The 16,503-nt window shown below is 41.0% G+C and overlaps 1 protein-coding gene across 8 annotated transcripts in view; it reads left to right on the forward strand.

Annotated features, from left to right (window-relative positions):
* PPFIA2 (PTPRF interacting protein alpha 2) overlaps nt 1-16,503 on the forward strand; it is a 293,474-nt gene that overhangs the window by 170,907 nt on the left and 106,064 nt on the right. The window contains exon 1 of one of the 8 annotated variants that reach the window (XM_079991812.1): nt 5,259-5,316. The exons of the other annotated variants lie outside the window; for them this stretch is intronic. The gene's annotated coding sequence lies outside the window, so the exon portion shown is untranslated. Of the gene's footprint in view, nt 1-5,258; nt 5,317-16,503 lie in introns of those variants that run through there. 8 annotated transcript variants of the gene reach the window in all.

The raw sequence follows: 16,503 nt of genomic DNA on the forward strand, positions 1-16,503 counted from the left end.
GGGCTCTAGACATCAGGAGTAAGACATTTTGGAGGAGCAGGCAGACGTGGCAGGAGAAGGCTCAGTGAGAATTAGGCCACAGCCTCTCCCCCACCCCCTTCCAATGGTGCCTCTGGCTCTACGGTAACACAGTTGGCAGTGCAGTTTTTGGAAGTGTGCCACAAAAGCTAGCAAAATGCAAACTGACTTGACAAAAAGGTGGCAGAAAGAAGGAAGCAAAATAGAAGAAGCTGTTTACGGAGACACCTGAGCCTTAAAGCTTCGGAGGCAGCTCATGCAACACAGGGATATGATTTTAAGTGATGAGCGCTAAAGAACAGTCATTGCACCCAGAACATGTTACAGCCAAACTACTGTTACATGCAAAAAACAGACAGCAAATTCCAGGCTCCCTCACTTTTTAATTTCGTTTTTTTGCAAGAAAAGCCACCATAGGCAAGGAGGAAGAGCAGAGAAATATCTCAGAGTTGATTGCCCTTCCCTTGCCACCCCAGTCCAAGCAGTTTTTGCCTAAATTTAATAAGTAAATAATGTGCACCTCTCAGCCCTGCTCAACCTGCCTTTCCTCTTTCGGTGATAATGCCTAAAGTCAAGCTTTTCCTATTTATTTTGCTGAAATAAGTTGCATTGGATGTTATGAATGGGTTTGCTACATAGTAACTCCAGTGTACAGAGAGGGTGGAAATGAAAAGATCCAGTCTGAATAATCCTAACTTCCTCTTTGTTTTTTGTTTTTACATGCTTGTTAGGGCTGGGGAGGAATATTATATTGGCTATGTTGAATCATCCAACTGTTCTAAATTATATACAAGGTGTGTGCGCACCTAATATTCACATTCCAAAATAAACAATGATAGCATGTCAAAGGGCAGCGAGATAAATTATGTGGTGCAGTTTTAGAAGCATTGTTTGATGGTGCTGGAATAATGTTGCTTATATCTTAAAATAACTTATGGAAAATAAGCAGAACAAATTCAGTAGGCTCCCTGGGGCAAGATATAAATTGTAGCTTTGTACATAGATCAGCTTAGTCAGAAGGGGAGGGTCTTTTCTAAATAGATGTATTCATATTTTAGCAATTATAGGATTTACCTTGTGATTCAAGGAAGACATTGCCTAATTTAACTTTCAGAAGATTTGACTAAATCTTAGAGCCCGATTAACAGAAAAGTGTAAGTTTATTGAAAAGGCTAACACAATTCACAATTGGTGTTCTCTTAAAGCTGCTTGCACTTACCTGAGAGTAAGTTCCATTGAATTCAGTGGGATTTCCTTCCAAATAAATGTGTACAGAATTATGCTATAATTTAAATAAGACTTCTTCTTCTTCATCATAGTTAACTGTATTTATGAGTCACCCATCAGAGCCGAAGGGGATGTATAGCAAAGGAGGAAGAGCAGAATTACACCAGTGAATAAAGCAAATACAAAACTAAAATATTCATAAAGTAGCAGTCTTTAAAAACAAAGAAGTACAAATTGCTGTTCAAGACAAACATTTCCCACTTTGACTGAAAAGGCCTGGGTAAACAGGAACTTCAACCACAAAGCAGAAAACTCAGGTTCTGCATTTAAAGAGGATTTGATACTCTTGTGAAATAATCCCACTTTTTGAAAAGCCGGACGTTTTGCTGAAGCTGACAGGAAAATGCACTGGGAAGCATGGGAGAACAATTGCTTGAAATGATATTGCATAACCTTCCTACAAGCAAAATAGAATCAAAATCTATAAACAGTGCATCCTACACCCCCCCCCCCCGTAAGGTACACCCTGCAGAGGATTTCAAGGTCCATAAATAACAACACTTTGGAGGTCCCGAGCCTCAAGGACGTTAGATTGGTCTCAACTAGGGCCAGGGCATTTTCAGCACTCGCCCCAACTTGGTGGAATGCTCTGTCACAAGATTTGACATCTTTCCGCAGGACCTGCAAGATGGAGGTGTTCTGCCTGGCCTTCGGCCTAGACTCACTCTGACCCCTTATATGGAATTTGGTATATAAATCCCCCCCTTTTTTTTGCTGGCCCACATAGGATCAGTATGCATAGTTGACTTGGGTGGATATCTGATGTTTCATCCCTTTATGGTCTTGATTTATGGGCTACTACTGAAATGAGGCTGCATTTTAAGCTGTATTTTAAGCCATATTTTAATTAACTGGTTTTTGTTTGTTTGTTTGTTTGTTTGTTTGTTTGTTTGTTTTCCTATTACGTTTTATTGTAATTTATATTTGGTGTTAGCTGCCCTGAGCCCGGCCCTGGCTGGGGAGGGCAGGGTATAAATAAAAAATTATTATTATTATTAACTTTGTGCAAAAAAATATATAGGATGAACTCTGAGTAAATAAGAAATATCCCCACTGGGATCACAGACCCTCCCAACCTGCATGCATTCATACTCCCTTAATGGCCTTCTGCCAAGTGACTTAAAACTTTCCTGCTTCGGATCACTTTTGGGCCATGAATCATTTTTAAGCGACTCTGTATTGCAGGCATAGGCAAACTCCAGTCCTCCAGATGTTTGGGACTACAATTCCTATCATCCCTAGCTAACAGGATGATGGGAATTGTACTCCGAAACATCTGGAGGGCCGGAGTTTGACTATGCCTGCTGTATTGGGTTGTTTTTACTGCTGGAAGATGCTCAACAGCTGGTTATGCATAGGTTTATGTGGCTATCTGCTGCTTTTAGTTATTTTGTTTTAATGTGGCCAGCTGCCTTGACCTTTTCTAAAGGAAAGGTAACATATAAAATGTTTTATAGGTGTCCATCCACACTTAATGGCACTATTTTTACAGAGCTTACACATAAAGGCTGTTGTAGGCACACTCTTGGACCTTCAGGTTTCCGGAGTATCGGATCATGTACAAATGCAGATGTGGCTGCTTTCAATGCTTTGATTTGATTAAATGTTTTGATTATGTGTATGCCGCTCTAGGTTCTTCGGGAAGAAAGGGCAGGGTAAAAATATAGCAAATGACAACTTTGTTTTATTAAATATAACAAATGATAAATTACTTTGTTCATCTAACTGTTGCACTTCTGGTATCGCATAGGCTACCCCGAAAAGAGAAGTAAGGGTTTCTTCCCCCAAAATCATGGCAGCATCCTTTGAGATCATAAATATTCTTTGCCTGTCATTTCCCACCTTCTATAGTTCAAGGCTACTCAGAGCTATTTTCAATGCATCAGGCTGGTATGATTGCTGTCTGCTATTTTTGCAGCAGCCTGTGGAAACCTGTGCAGCAGGGAAGATGATAAGTTATGATCATTACAATCTGCTGCAGCAACAGACATCCGTGTTGATGGTTGGGATAGAATAAAGGAGCCAGGGATAGTCTAGCTATTTGACAATGGAACTGTAGGAAAAACTGAGATGACAGGAGGTTGGATGCAGGTGAGCAGTGCAGAAGCACACTGGCAAGCATGCTCCAAGCAAGCTGCCGGCTAGCTCTGTGGAGGCTCCTTTTATTAGCAGAAGTCAACAATTGGAAACAGTAGTGAAATCACCCCAATACTTGATTACATCTGTGTCCCCGGTCATGCTCTAGCCAAGCGTTATGTCTAGCAAACAATTTGTGAGAGGACAAACGGTCAGGGGAAAAACCCTGTTTTCTAGCCAAGAAGGCAAAAGGTCAGGGAAAGCAGGTGTGGCACTCCTTGACATACTGTTGCATGTCTGGTGCGAGGTTTGCCTTCACAAAGCGGAGCGTTACCTGCACATGGAACAGACTCCCTTAGGAGGTTGTGGACTCTCCTTCATTGGAGGTTTTCAAGCAGAGGTTAGATGGCCATCTGTTATGGATGTTTTCATTTGCGCTTCCCTCATTGCAGAGGGATAGACTAGAGAACCCTCACAGGTCCCTCCCAACTCTACTATTCTATGAATGCTACGCATTGCAGAGTGAGGCTTGTAGCATTATGGGGCCATTTGTAGATGGTTCCTTTCATCACTGACATCCAAAGAGCAGGAAGGCTATTGTAGTTTTATTCCAGCTCTTTAGGTCTCTCATTATACTTTAGAAATGGCTGAAAGTTTTGCTCAGGGGATGATTTTGTCACTGATTGATGGCTTAGGTGTTTAATTAATGGCTGGAATGTTTATTCCTCCCTGCTATGCTTTTAGCACTCCTCTAATGACATGAATGATCATAGCATTCAGACAGGGCGCTGTTATGTTTGTTTCTGCAGGATGTCACTAATCTTGATTTCTTCACCATCCTTGATCAGGAATATCTGTTGAAATCAGACACCACTTTCCTCTTTTCTCTGCTGGATTTCTGAATGTGTCACTTCAGTGTGTTATCGTAAAAAAACACACCACACAACCCTGGAAGTCTTTGCTGTGATTAACTGTCCAATTATAACTATTATTTCAGTCCCACTTACACCCAGCAATAAGCAATGCTAAAGAAGTCAAGCCAAGATGTCAACCTAATTTCTAATGTATTCTTTAAGCAAAGAGAACATTGGCAAGCAAGATGCATATTTCTTCTTTATCCTTTGGTCAACTTTCTCCCCTTGCAACCCGCCCCCCACCATTATAATGGGTTAGCGTGTGAGCTTCTCCTTGTTGTCAGACTGCTCTGAGCTTTGTGACTGAGGTGCTTTATTTTTTTATTGGCCAAGAACTGGCTGTCTAAGTTGTATTCAGAGTAAGTCCACTGAAATTAATGAACCTAAGTTAGTCATGCCCATTAACATCAGTGCATCTTTTCTGTGCACAACTTAGTTGGCTACAACTATTATACTACTGCAAGACTGATAACGTTTTAAGCATTAGGTGTGTGGTACTGCTGAAACAGATATTGGCTTTCTTGCTCACATTGCACTGGATGAATTTTGTAAAAGGAACCATACAAATTAGCTATATATTTGTTGATGGAGTCCTCCACGAACGTTTCCCCCTGGAATTTGTAAATATGACAAGATAATCAATTAATATTTATTGGGCTGCAATCTTCAATTCACAACTGTGAGGCAGATCAATAGGGAGCTGGGGTTTGATCTATTTTTAAAGTCCTTTTCACTAACAGTTCTCAATGTGTCTGCATTTGTGCCTAAGTACCATTCAAAATACATGCTAATGAACTGGCTGACAGTCAGGATATAATTTTCACTGCCATGTGTTGCAAGCAGTATTTTATGAGGTGCACTTAATAATTAGCATTTTTCTTTTAAATTGTATACCTGCACCATGTTTAAACCTTATATCAGGGTGGCTAACCTATTCCCACCACCCCTTGCTGATCTACAGCTTCCATCAAGTCTGATCATTAGCCTTTCTGACTTGGGGAGTCCAACAGCATCTGAGTGGGTGAGTAGTGGTTAGCCACCCCTACTTCACACCATATTTGCCAATAGCATAATCACCCTCCTGAGTGCCAATTCTTATGTAGCCAACATGGCGCCATCCACATACAAGAGGAGAGGTATTAGCAGCATCAGAGAACCCAAATGTATGTAGTACAAAAAGAACACAAAATGTTAGCGGGGAGCCCCCAAAGGATTTTCCTAAAGCAACCCAATGAAAACTGAACTTGCACAGAACTACAGTAGTGTCTGTTTGGGGCATGGAGGGAAACTGAAAATTATGGTGGGGTGGAGGGCAGAAAGAATGGATGATCCTGGAAAGGGGCATGTTTCAAGTCCCAGTTGCAATGTCTAATTATAAAATTTCCCTTTGGACATGCAGTGTTTATATCTGATTAATTGCATGGCAAAAGACACTTCCTGTCAGCATTACTGATTTGGTAATTCTAATATTCAGGAAAGCACTTAGTTGTGAAAGCCATGTTTTTCTAACCTTTAACCTTCGGCCTACTAGTGGGTGCAAGTTGTCAAATCTTTCACATTCTCAGTCTTTTATAACATTGCATCAATGATGGCAAAGAAAGAATTTTACATTTACTGTGCCACACTGCCTTGTTATTTGTATATGCTTCATTGTCGCTTGATTCTTGTGTCTGCTGTGTTCATTTGAAAATGTTTCCCTACATACCAGAGTTTCATTTGTTGTAGTACACCACTTAGGGCATACATCAAAAGTGAATAGCTGGATCTATTGCACAAAAAGAGAGAAACTATAACTAAGGCACCATATTCACTGTAAATTTAAAGTAATGCCATGCCACTTTAAACAGTAATCACTTCTTCCAAAGCATCATGGAAACTGTAGTTTGCTAAGGAGGCTGAGAGATGTTGGGAGACCCCTATTTCCCCCAGAGAGGTACAATTCCCAGAGTTCCCTTGGAAGAGGAGTTGACAGTTAAACCACCAATAATTGGTGTTTCCCCACTTGTGGAATGATCTCCCTAGGGAGACTCGCCTCGCATATTTGTCAGACATCTTTAGGCGCCAGGCAAAAACATTTACCTTTGGCTAGTTAAACAATCTATGACCTTTTAAACTATTTGGGGGGAGGGTATTGGTTTTGTTTGTTATTACGGTATGTATTTTTGTGCTTTTATAGTGTGAACCGGCCTGTGATCTTCTAATGAAGGGTGGCATAGAAATTATAATATTATTATTATTATAATTATAATTATTATTATTATTATTATTGTTATTATTATGCTTTAGATGTATAGTGCAGATGGGGCCCAGCATTGCTGTGTGCTATTGATTTAAACCAGGACTAGGGAACCTGTGGTCATCATAGCTACCCACTTCTAGATCAGCTCCCATCATAGCAATCCACTGGTCATGCTGACTAGGACTGATGGGCCCTAGTCATCTGAAGGGCCACAGGTTCTGCAGTCATGCTTGAAAGTAGCATGTGAAATGTACAAAGCCATCCTATTTTCATGAGCAGTGTCCATGGAATTATTCTCTATGCACAAAGGGACTTAAGAAAAAGTCCTACCTGCTTGGCCTATTTCGGAAACTTTGGTGAGGGACTTCATCAAATCCAAATGCACATTATCTACTGGCTGACCCCTATCTACACGCTGCTTGTCATTCTCAAAGAACTCTAAAACATTAATGGGACAGGACTTATCTTTGGAGAAGCCATGCTGATTTCCCTCCTACAGTTCTTGTTCTTCTATCAAGGAGTACACTTTAGCTCTTACTCATATATGTAGCTGCTCTTAAAATGGGGGGGGGGGCATTTGTGTAGCAAAAGTCTTTGCTTCTGACATCTGGCCTCCTACAGCCAGCTTACACTTTTCTTGATATTCCTACAACCCATCTCCTCTCCAACACACAGCTGCTTTCCTGGATCCAAACAATGGCTTGAATTTCAGAGCCAAGTTTGTCCCTTTCCTTTTTGAGTAGTCCCCAGTGGCCCCATCCGGCAGAAATACTCCACAAGATTCAAGCCTTCCAGGGAAAGGTGGTCACGGAACTTGTGTGGATATAAAATGTGTGTCCCCCACAACATCATGCTCCGTTCTGAATTGGTTCTGATTTGTCGCATATTGGCAGATTTATTTTTTTTCTAAAAATCAATTTAGTGGGAGACAACATTAACAACAGCTTGGCTGTATTTTTAGTGGATAGCCATTACATGTTAAGTATAAGCTAATGGAGCTGCCCTACTTGCCCAGTTTTTAATAGTAGTAGAGCCTTTACTAGCCAACATTTTCATTATAAAGGTCTTATTTTGATCAAAGCTCAGCTGTCACAGTTTAAAATCTCATTTCTTGCGACAGCTAGGATATAAACTCAAAGGACAGTTTAGTTAAAATGATTATGAGAACTTGAAAATACAGAGGGAATGTAGGATTTGATGTAGTAACTCATTGCTATAGCAAACATTTTCCTTAAAAACAAGTAGTCATTTAAAAAAAATGTTGGCACCATGGGGTAACAGTTACAGTTCTATTAATTCAGCATTATATTTTGCCCACAGGAAACTAAGGAACTCTTGGGTGGGTTTGTAGAAGTGAGCAGGGGTCAAGCTCAGTGCTGTGAGTGGCTTCCACCACAAGCCTTTCATAGTACAGTGGTACCTTGGTTCTTGAACACCTCCGTAGTCAAATGTTTCAGAACTCGAATGCCGAAAACCCGGAAGTAAATGCCTTGATTTTTGAACACCCTCGGAAGTCGAAATAATCCATAGATGCTTTGCTTTGCTTTTGTGTCCAGATGGGCGGGTTATAACTACTTCTTCTTCTTCTTCTTCTTCTTCTTCTTCTTCTTCTTCTTCTTCTTCTTCTTCTTCTTCTTATTATCCTAGAAAATAACTTCTCTGGCATCCTTGCCGATGTTATTTTTTGAAAGGTGGACTGTTCTAGTTCAGAAGGTAGTTCTGCCTGTCTAGAAAGATGTGTTTAAGTACACACATTTCCCCCCTCTTTAGATATTTATTCATACAAATGGATGCCAAAACTGTTTCATTCTATGGCCTTGAGACAGTTGTGCTTTAAAAAAAAAGAAAATGTAGCAATATCGACAAAATGTTTTTTGACCTTCTCTTTGTTTTATTGAGTTATATGATTGAATAATTTTCCTCTACCATCCTTCACTTCTGCAGAGTGACAATACTGCCATTGAATAATTTGTTTGGTATTGGAATCTGTCCAGAGGCAAACATTCAGCTATATTCTATGTTTTCATTACTAGTCTGACCTCATCCACTCCATCCAGGGTAGAGCATTTAAAGTAGTGTGTCCTATGCAGGTTTTGATTAAGAAAACAACAACTCATGACTGGTCAAGTGGCTAAGGAGGAGATAATTTTTCTATGATAAACATATCTTTAGTTCTGTTCTTTAGATCACTGATCCTGCTGATAGATTGCACCTCACAAGTGGGTGACACACCTCCACCTAAGATGGGTGGCAACAAATGGTGTGCTGGTAAATTTTGTAGAGTAGGATCTTGTCACGATACTTGTCTAGCCACGTCCCCCAAAGGTGTTCATAGTCATACCTTGAGCTAGCAAAGGTTGGCATGTTAGACATTGCTGTCCCTGATCAGTCGTGAAGCATGATTAAAATACTGTACATACTGTAGTTACCTGGGAGTAAGCATCATCAAACTTCAGGGGGGAGTGCTGGCATGAAGTAGGAACCCCATCAAAGAAAAGGAAAGAAATATCCAGCCTTTGCGTGATTGTTTTTGTTATTTTCCGATCCCCTATATGCTGACAACTGTAGAACTTAAATAACTCATTATAGTGGCAGACCTTGGCATCTCAAGTGCCCTGTGCTATGTCAAAATTTGGTGCCCCTCACCTCGCCTTCCATACTGCATCATAGTTGTGGCACCCCAAAGCTCTGCTCCCAGTGCAATGAAACTGGTTGCGCTCCCCTAAATCTGCCTCTGCTTATTATCACCTCATTCATCTGCAGCATCAGGTAGGTTCTGTAGTTTACGCTGGGGCAGAGGGTGCCATCGCTCCTCTTCTTAAAAAGTTTTGAAGCTGATCTCTCCCTCCCTTTCTACTCTAGTGCAGCATGAGTTGCATCAGTGCTATTACTTTTCTTTTCTCATAAAAGAAAGAGAAAGAATGATGAGATGCAAACAGAGCAGGATGTCTGTATCTTTAAATAAGGTAAAGGGACCCCTTACCATTAGGTCCAGTCGTGGCCGACTCTGGGGTGGCGGTGCTCATCTCGCTTTATTTATATATATATATATATATATATATATATATATATATAATTTTTATTAATTTTCCAATTTTAAGACAAAACAACATGTTGTTGTTTAGTCGTTTAGTCGTGTCCGACTCTTCGTGACCCCATGGACCAGAGAACGCCAGGCACTCCTGTCCTCCACTGCCCCCCGCAGCTTGGTCAGACTCATGCTGGTAACCTCGAAAACACTATCCAACCATCTCGTCCTCTGTCGCCCCCTTCTCCTTGTGCCCTCCATCTTTCCCAACATCAGGGTCTTCTCCAGGGAGTCTTCTCTTCTCATGAGGTGGCCAAAGTACTGGAGCCTCAGCTTCACAATCTGTCCTTCCAGTGAGCACTCAGGGCTGATTTCCTTCAGAATGGAGAGGTTTGATCTTCTTGCATACACACATACACACATCAACAAACAAAAACAAACACACAGATATAATTTCATAACCTCATTTTCATAAGCCTTCTTTCTCGGACTTCCCCATACCTCACCCTTTTTGCATCCTTATTTTACAATTTTTCAGCAACCCTTTACTCCAATTAATTAAAACTTATCTTTTTCAATTTCATCTTATTTCAACAAACAATTTCCGCTGCAATTCTGTATCTTCCTTTCCCTTGACATTTTAGCACTCATCAATATTGTAACAGTTCTTAAGGTAAACTTTGAACTTCTTCCAGTCTTCCTCCACCGTCTCTTTCTCTTGGTCACGGATTCTGCCAGTCATTTCTGCCAGTCCCATAAAGTCAATCACTTTCGTCTGCCATTCTGCCAGTGTGGGAAGTTCTTGTGTCTTCCAATACTTTGCTAGAAGGATCCTTGCTGCTGTAGTGGCGTACATAAAAAAAGTCCTATCCTTCCTTGACACCAATTGGCCGACCATGCCCAAGAGAAATGCCTCTGGTATCTTGTGAAAGGTACATTTAAGTACCTTCTTAATTTCATTATAGATCATTTCCCAGAAGGCTTTAATCTTTGGGCAGGTCCACCAAAGGTGAAAGAAGGTACCTTCAGTCTCATTACATTTCCAGCATTTATTATTGGGCAGATGATAAATCTTTGCAAGCTTGACTGGGGTCATGTACCACCTATAAATCATTTTCATAATATTTTCTCTCAAGGCATTACATGCCGTGAATTTAATACCGGTGGTCCATAATTGTTCCCAGTCAGCAAACATAATGTCATGACCAATATCCTGTGCCCATTTAATCATGGCTGATTTAACTGTCTCATCTATTGTATTCCACTTCAGCAACAAATTATACATTCTTGATACATTCTTAGTATTGGGTTCTAACAATTCTGTTTCCAATTTCGATTTCTCCACCTGGAAGCCAATTTTCCTGTCTTGTTTGAAGGTTTCCATTATTTGGTAGTAATGGAGCTTTACTTTATTTTCTCAAAACTCTGTAGTTTAAATTCACCGCTTTCTTGTTCTAAAATTTCAGAGTATTTTGGCCATTTGGATTCTATGTTAAGTTTCTTCACCTCCTTAGCCTCCATAGGTGATAACCACCTAGGAGTTTTATTTTCCAACAAATCCTTGTATCGAATCCAAACATTATATAGTGCTTTCCTAACAATATGGTTTTTAAAACCCTTGTGAACTTTAACCTTGTCATACCATAAATATGCATGCCAGCCAAACCTATTATCAAATCCTTCCAAGTCCAGAGTGTCTGCATTCTCAAGAAGTAGCCAATCTTTCAACCAGCAGAAAGCTGCCGATTCATAGTACAGTCTTAAATCCGGCAGGGCAACCCCCCCTCTTTCTTTTGCATCAGTAAGTATCTTAAATTTTATTCTGGGCTTTTTGCCCTGCCAGATAAATTTAGATATATCTTTCTGCCACTTCTTGAAACAATCTAGTTTATCCACAATTTGTAATGTCTGAAACAAAAATAACATTCTAGGCAATACATTCATTTTGATCACTGCGATTCGGCCTAACAAGGAAAGCTTCAGATTCGACCATATTTCTAGATCTTTCTTTACCTCTGTCCAGCATTTATCATAATTGTCTTTAAATAAATTCACATTTTTAGATGTCATGTTAATCCCCAAATATTTTACTTTCTTTGCCACCATTAACCCAGTTTCATTTTGGAATCTCTCTCTTTCAACATTTGTTAATTTTTTTTCCAAAACTTTAGTTTTTTGTTTGTTCAGCTTGAATCCTGCCACCTGACCAAAGAATTGAATTAACTCTAAAACTCTTTTTGTACTAGTGTCTGGCTCTTGTAAAGTCAATACTAGGTCATCTGCAAATGCCTTCAATTTGTAGTGTTTAGCTCCGACCTGAACTCCTTTTACCAGCTGGTCCCCCCTGATCATATTCAACAAAACCTCCAGGACTGATATAAAAAGTAATGGGGATATTGGGCACCCCTGCCGTGTCCCTTTTTCTATGGAAAGTTCATCAGTAACCACGTTATTTACAATTAGCTTTGCCTTTTGTTCAGAATATATTGCACTTATACCATTTTCAAACCTTTGACCTACCCCCATCCCATGGAGATTCTTCTTCATGAAATTCCAAGAGATATTATCAAAGGCTTTCTCCGCGTCCACAAAGCTTAGGACTGCCTTCGTATTAATATTTACAGTTAGCAGTTCCATAATGTCAATTATGTTCCTTACATTATCTGATAAGTGTCTTCCTGGGAGAAAGCCTGCCTGGTCCTTATGAATCTCCTCCATTAACACCCTCTTCAGTCTTTTTGCTAAAATGTCAGCAAATATTTTATAATCCACATTAAGTAGTGACATAGGGCGGTAGTTCTTGATCTGGTTTTTTTCAGTTTCAGTCTTTGGTATAAGTGTGATAAATGCTTCTTTCCACGATTCAGGTGCCTTTTTCCCCTCTAATATTTCGTTACAAACCTCCTTAAGCGGCTGTATTAACCATTCTTTCAATGCTTTATAATATCTGGAGGTTAGTCCATCTGGTCCTGGAGATTTCCCTAGTTGCATGTTTTGAATGGCACCCTCCATTTCTTGATCTGTTATTTTCTCATTTAAAATCAACATACTTTGTTGCGAAATTTTTTGTAATCCATATTTCTTAAGAAAATCTTCTATATCTCCTTCGTTTTCCGGCCCTTGTGCATATAATCTCCTGAAATAGCTCTGAAAGCAATTGCTGATCTCATTTGGTTTAAAGATGTTCTTTCCATCCACATCCAAGCTTGTGACTGTATTTAATTTCTGTCTCTTCTTCAACTGCCATGCTAGAAGTTTCCCGCATTTGTCCGCTGATTCAAATGTCCTCTGTCTCATTTGCTTGATTTTCCATTCTATCTCCTGGTTCATCAATTCCATATATTGCATCTGATAAAATTTAATTTCTCTCAGAATCTCATGAGACTTTGGTTTAGACCTCAGTTTCTTTTCTCCTTCTTTTATTTTTTCCAGAATCTTATCCTTCCTTTCATTTTGTTTCTTTCTCTTTAAAGAGTTCTGTTGTATCAGAAAACCTCGCATCACGGCCTTGCTTGCGTCCCAAATCACTCTTTTCTCAACATCTGTCCTCAGATTTATCTCAAAATAGTCCTTCAAGGTTTTTTGGGCCTTTTTGTAAATCTCCACCTCTCTGAATAGGGTGTCATTCATTCTCCATCTGAAGGATCCAGCTGTTGTTAGTTTCATTTCCATCTTCACTGCGTTATGGTCGGAGCATGTCTTTGGGCAGATTTCCACCTTTTTTATCCTTGGAGCCATTCCACTAGTAGTCCATATTTGATCTATTCTTGTCCATGTCATTTGTGCCTCTGAAAAGAATGTTCCCTCTCTCTCAAGAGGGTTTCTTGTTCTCCAGATATCAATCAGGTCCATGTTTTCAGTCATTTCAAAGAAGGTCTTAGGTAGTCTCCCATCCTTAGAAACCACCTGTCTTTGTGCTTTATCCATATTTGTAGAGACCACGCCATTCATATCTCCTAATAAGATCACCTTATAATCCAAATAATCCATTAATGTCTCATGCAATTTCTTGTAGAATTCTGCCTTCCCTCTCGAGGGAGCTGGCGTACAGCTTCTGTGACCAGCATGACAAAGCCACCTCTGGTAAACCAGAGCAGCACACGGAAATGCCGTTTACCTTCCCGCCGGAGCGGTACCTATTTATCTACTTGCACTTTGATGTGCTTTCGAACTTCTAGGTTGGCAGGAGCAGGGACCAAGCAATGGGAGCTCACCCCGTCGCGGGGATTCAAACTGCCGACCTTCTGATTGGCAAGTCCTAGGCTCTGTAGAGAAGTTATGCAGGCACAACTTTTCTGAACTTGAAAGGGCCTTGAAAGGATGAAGACTATTTGCTTTTCTGCTGATATTTTTGCTTTTGAAATTAGAAAATTCTGGTGATAGGTTCACATTTACCTGCAGAATCTCTTGATTATTTTTTGTTGTATGCTGAACCTTAAATTCTACCATCGTCACCATTTTGCCCCACTTACTGTCTTCAAAGTTAATGAAACTGCACCCATTTACGCAATTCATTGTTTTAAGTGTGTTCAAATGTCCATACAGAACAAGGTATGAGTAACACAGCTGGGGAACATGTTTATTTTTACATCTGAGGAAATAGTTTTGGTCAGACTCAGTGTGATTCTCAAGTCATGTTAGGGTGACTCAGGGCTCTGTCCTATCCTAAAAGAGTTTACATAATTTGGTCCAGGTGGTAAAGGTATTTGAGAAATCAAAGGGCAGTCGAGGGGGAGGGATGAGTCATGTCACTATTTCAGAAAAAGTAACACGTACTGCTGTCAAGTCATTCATAGGCCATCACTCTAAATAGTACATGACTCTCAAAGATAACTGAATAAAATAAATGAGGCATGTACCATTGGGATTTTTTAATTTAAAAAAGCATGTTTCATAAAGACCAGTAAAGCCTATATTGTGTAAGTTACCAAAAAGTAAGAGAACTGGGCATTTTTAATCAAATGTCTTGCTCATTGCTAAGTGAGCACAAACAAGTAAAATTCCTGTAGATGATTGAAAATCTATTTAAGTTTGTAAACCAATATAGAAAGGAAACAAGATGGCAAACTGAATAAACTGAATAGCCAGCTCTCTTATTGGCATGCACCATATACAGAGTGATTTTAGACTTTTATTTCTACTAGGCAGTGCTTTTATTTTAGAAATAAGGTGCCGATGCTCACAATAAAGTTGTTGCAGTAAGTGTCACGCTTTTAACCAATGCTTTTCTTCTACCCTTGAGTACCCCCAGAAAGAAGCACTGGTACTAGGGGCTATGCCCCTGCCCCTGCTCACCAACCCCTCTGCCATTTCCCCCTTATTAACTGCCTGGAGTTTTGCCGGCACAGATGCATAACGGCTATGGCAGGTGAAGGGAAGGCCACAAGAATGACACAGGAGACTGGTATTGGGTTGAATTATTGCTTACAACTTTATTGATTACAGGAAAGAGTAGGTTTGGCTAAGGCATTAGGCATGTATCCCGCCTGCTACCTGATGGAAACCTGGTGGGGTCAAACCTTTGCTGCGAAGTCACCCCCAACATGGATTGGATGCCACAGCCCCACCCAGGCCACTGTTGGGAGAGGTATATGGGCCTGTTGGTCCCCTAGCAGACTCCTGGACAGAGTCACCCCTTCTGGACTGCTCTAACGGGCTACCCTTGTTATTAAGGATGCAGCCCAATGCCTTATCCACCCAAGTTGTGATGGTTGCTCTGAGGTAGGAGAAACCTACAAGCCGGTCCATTTGCTTACAGGAGAAAGGGAGCCCTGAATAGGGCGACTGAATTAACCACAGCAAGGTCCATAGGCAATGTGCCCACTTTCCCCCCCTCCCCACCCCGGTGGGCCCCTAAAGACTTGGTGGGTGGAAAAATCCCATGGCGATCGGCCAAGAGGGCAGCTGCCACCTGGACAACCCCTTAGATAGGCTGGGTTGAGATTGCAGCAGGCACTGCCCACCCTTTCTTGAGTGTCTGACTTGGCTAGAGGTGGGCAGTGCCAGCTATCCCTTTCCCTGGCCGCGCCTGGAAGACAGCAGCCTCCCTGAACCCACCACTGCCGTGCCATGCTGCAACAGCCACCCACCCGGAGTCCCAGGTGAGCAGATACTCCCTTCCTATCCCATGCAGCTACTAAGTTCGTTATTCCCCTTCACGGCCCCGTTTCGGTCTTCTCTTCTGCAATTCTGCTTTGCACCTTTGCTTTCACCTTCACCCTCATGCCCTCATGCCCTGTTTCCCTCTGTGCCCCTCCATATGCTTTACTCAAAGCTCTGCTGTTGTTAAAAACCACCATTTTCCTCTCAGTTACCTCCACCCCTGCTTTACTCAAAACTTCTGCTGTTGTTTTGAACCACCACTCTTCCCCTGACAGGGTCCCTCCCTTCTCACTCTCTTTTGATGGCTGCTGGTGCTGTGCAGCCTGCCTTCTCTTTTGCTCCCCTGCCCCACCCTGCCCTCATACAAATACAGGATTGTGATGCGGCACGACTGATCCTTCAGTGGTGGACACAGGATGATATAGCCTTGCACGTTTATGTATATAGGAGGATGGGTGTATCCATAGGTTTTTCTGTGATGATGATGATGATGATGATGATGATTTTAAATGAGTTGTGAAACACCTCTTGGGTCAGTGATGAAACTGATATTGACTTGCAGAGAGAGGATACCAAAATTCATATCATGAAGATTTGTAGACAGGTCCTTGTGACAGTATTCGTTCCCATTTACCTACTGGCAACATAGAAGAATGGTGCATGGTTTCTGTTCCAGTCATGTCAGTTTCCAGGATATGTGGGAATTTGAGATCCTCTTTTCCCCCTATCTCTAAGAGATAGTTGGGGTTGGCAGTGCTGATCATCAGCTAGGTTTGGGTCAAGGTGATCTATGATCAAAGCAGCAGGCATGCAGTTTCCTGCTGAGTCTCTTGTTCTCT

This window comes from Podarcis cretensis, assembly GCF_951804945.1.
Source record: "Podarcis cretensis genome assembly, chromosome: 10".
In the NCBI taxonomy this organism is placed as follows: domain Eukaryota; kingdom Metazoa; phylum Chordata; class Lepidosauria; order Squamata; family Lacertidae; genus Podarcis; species Podarcis cretensis.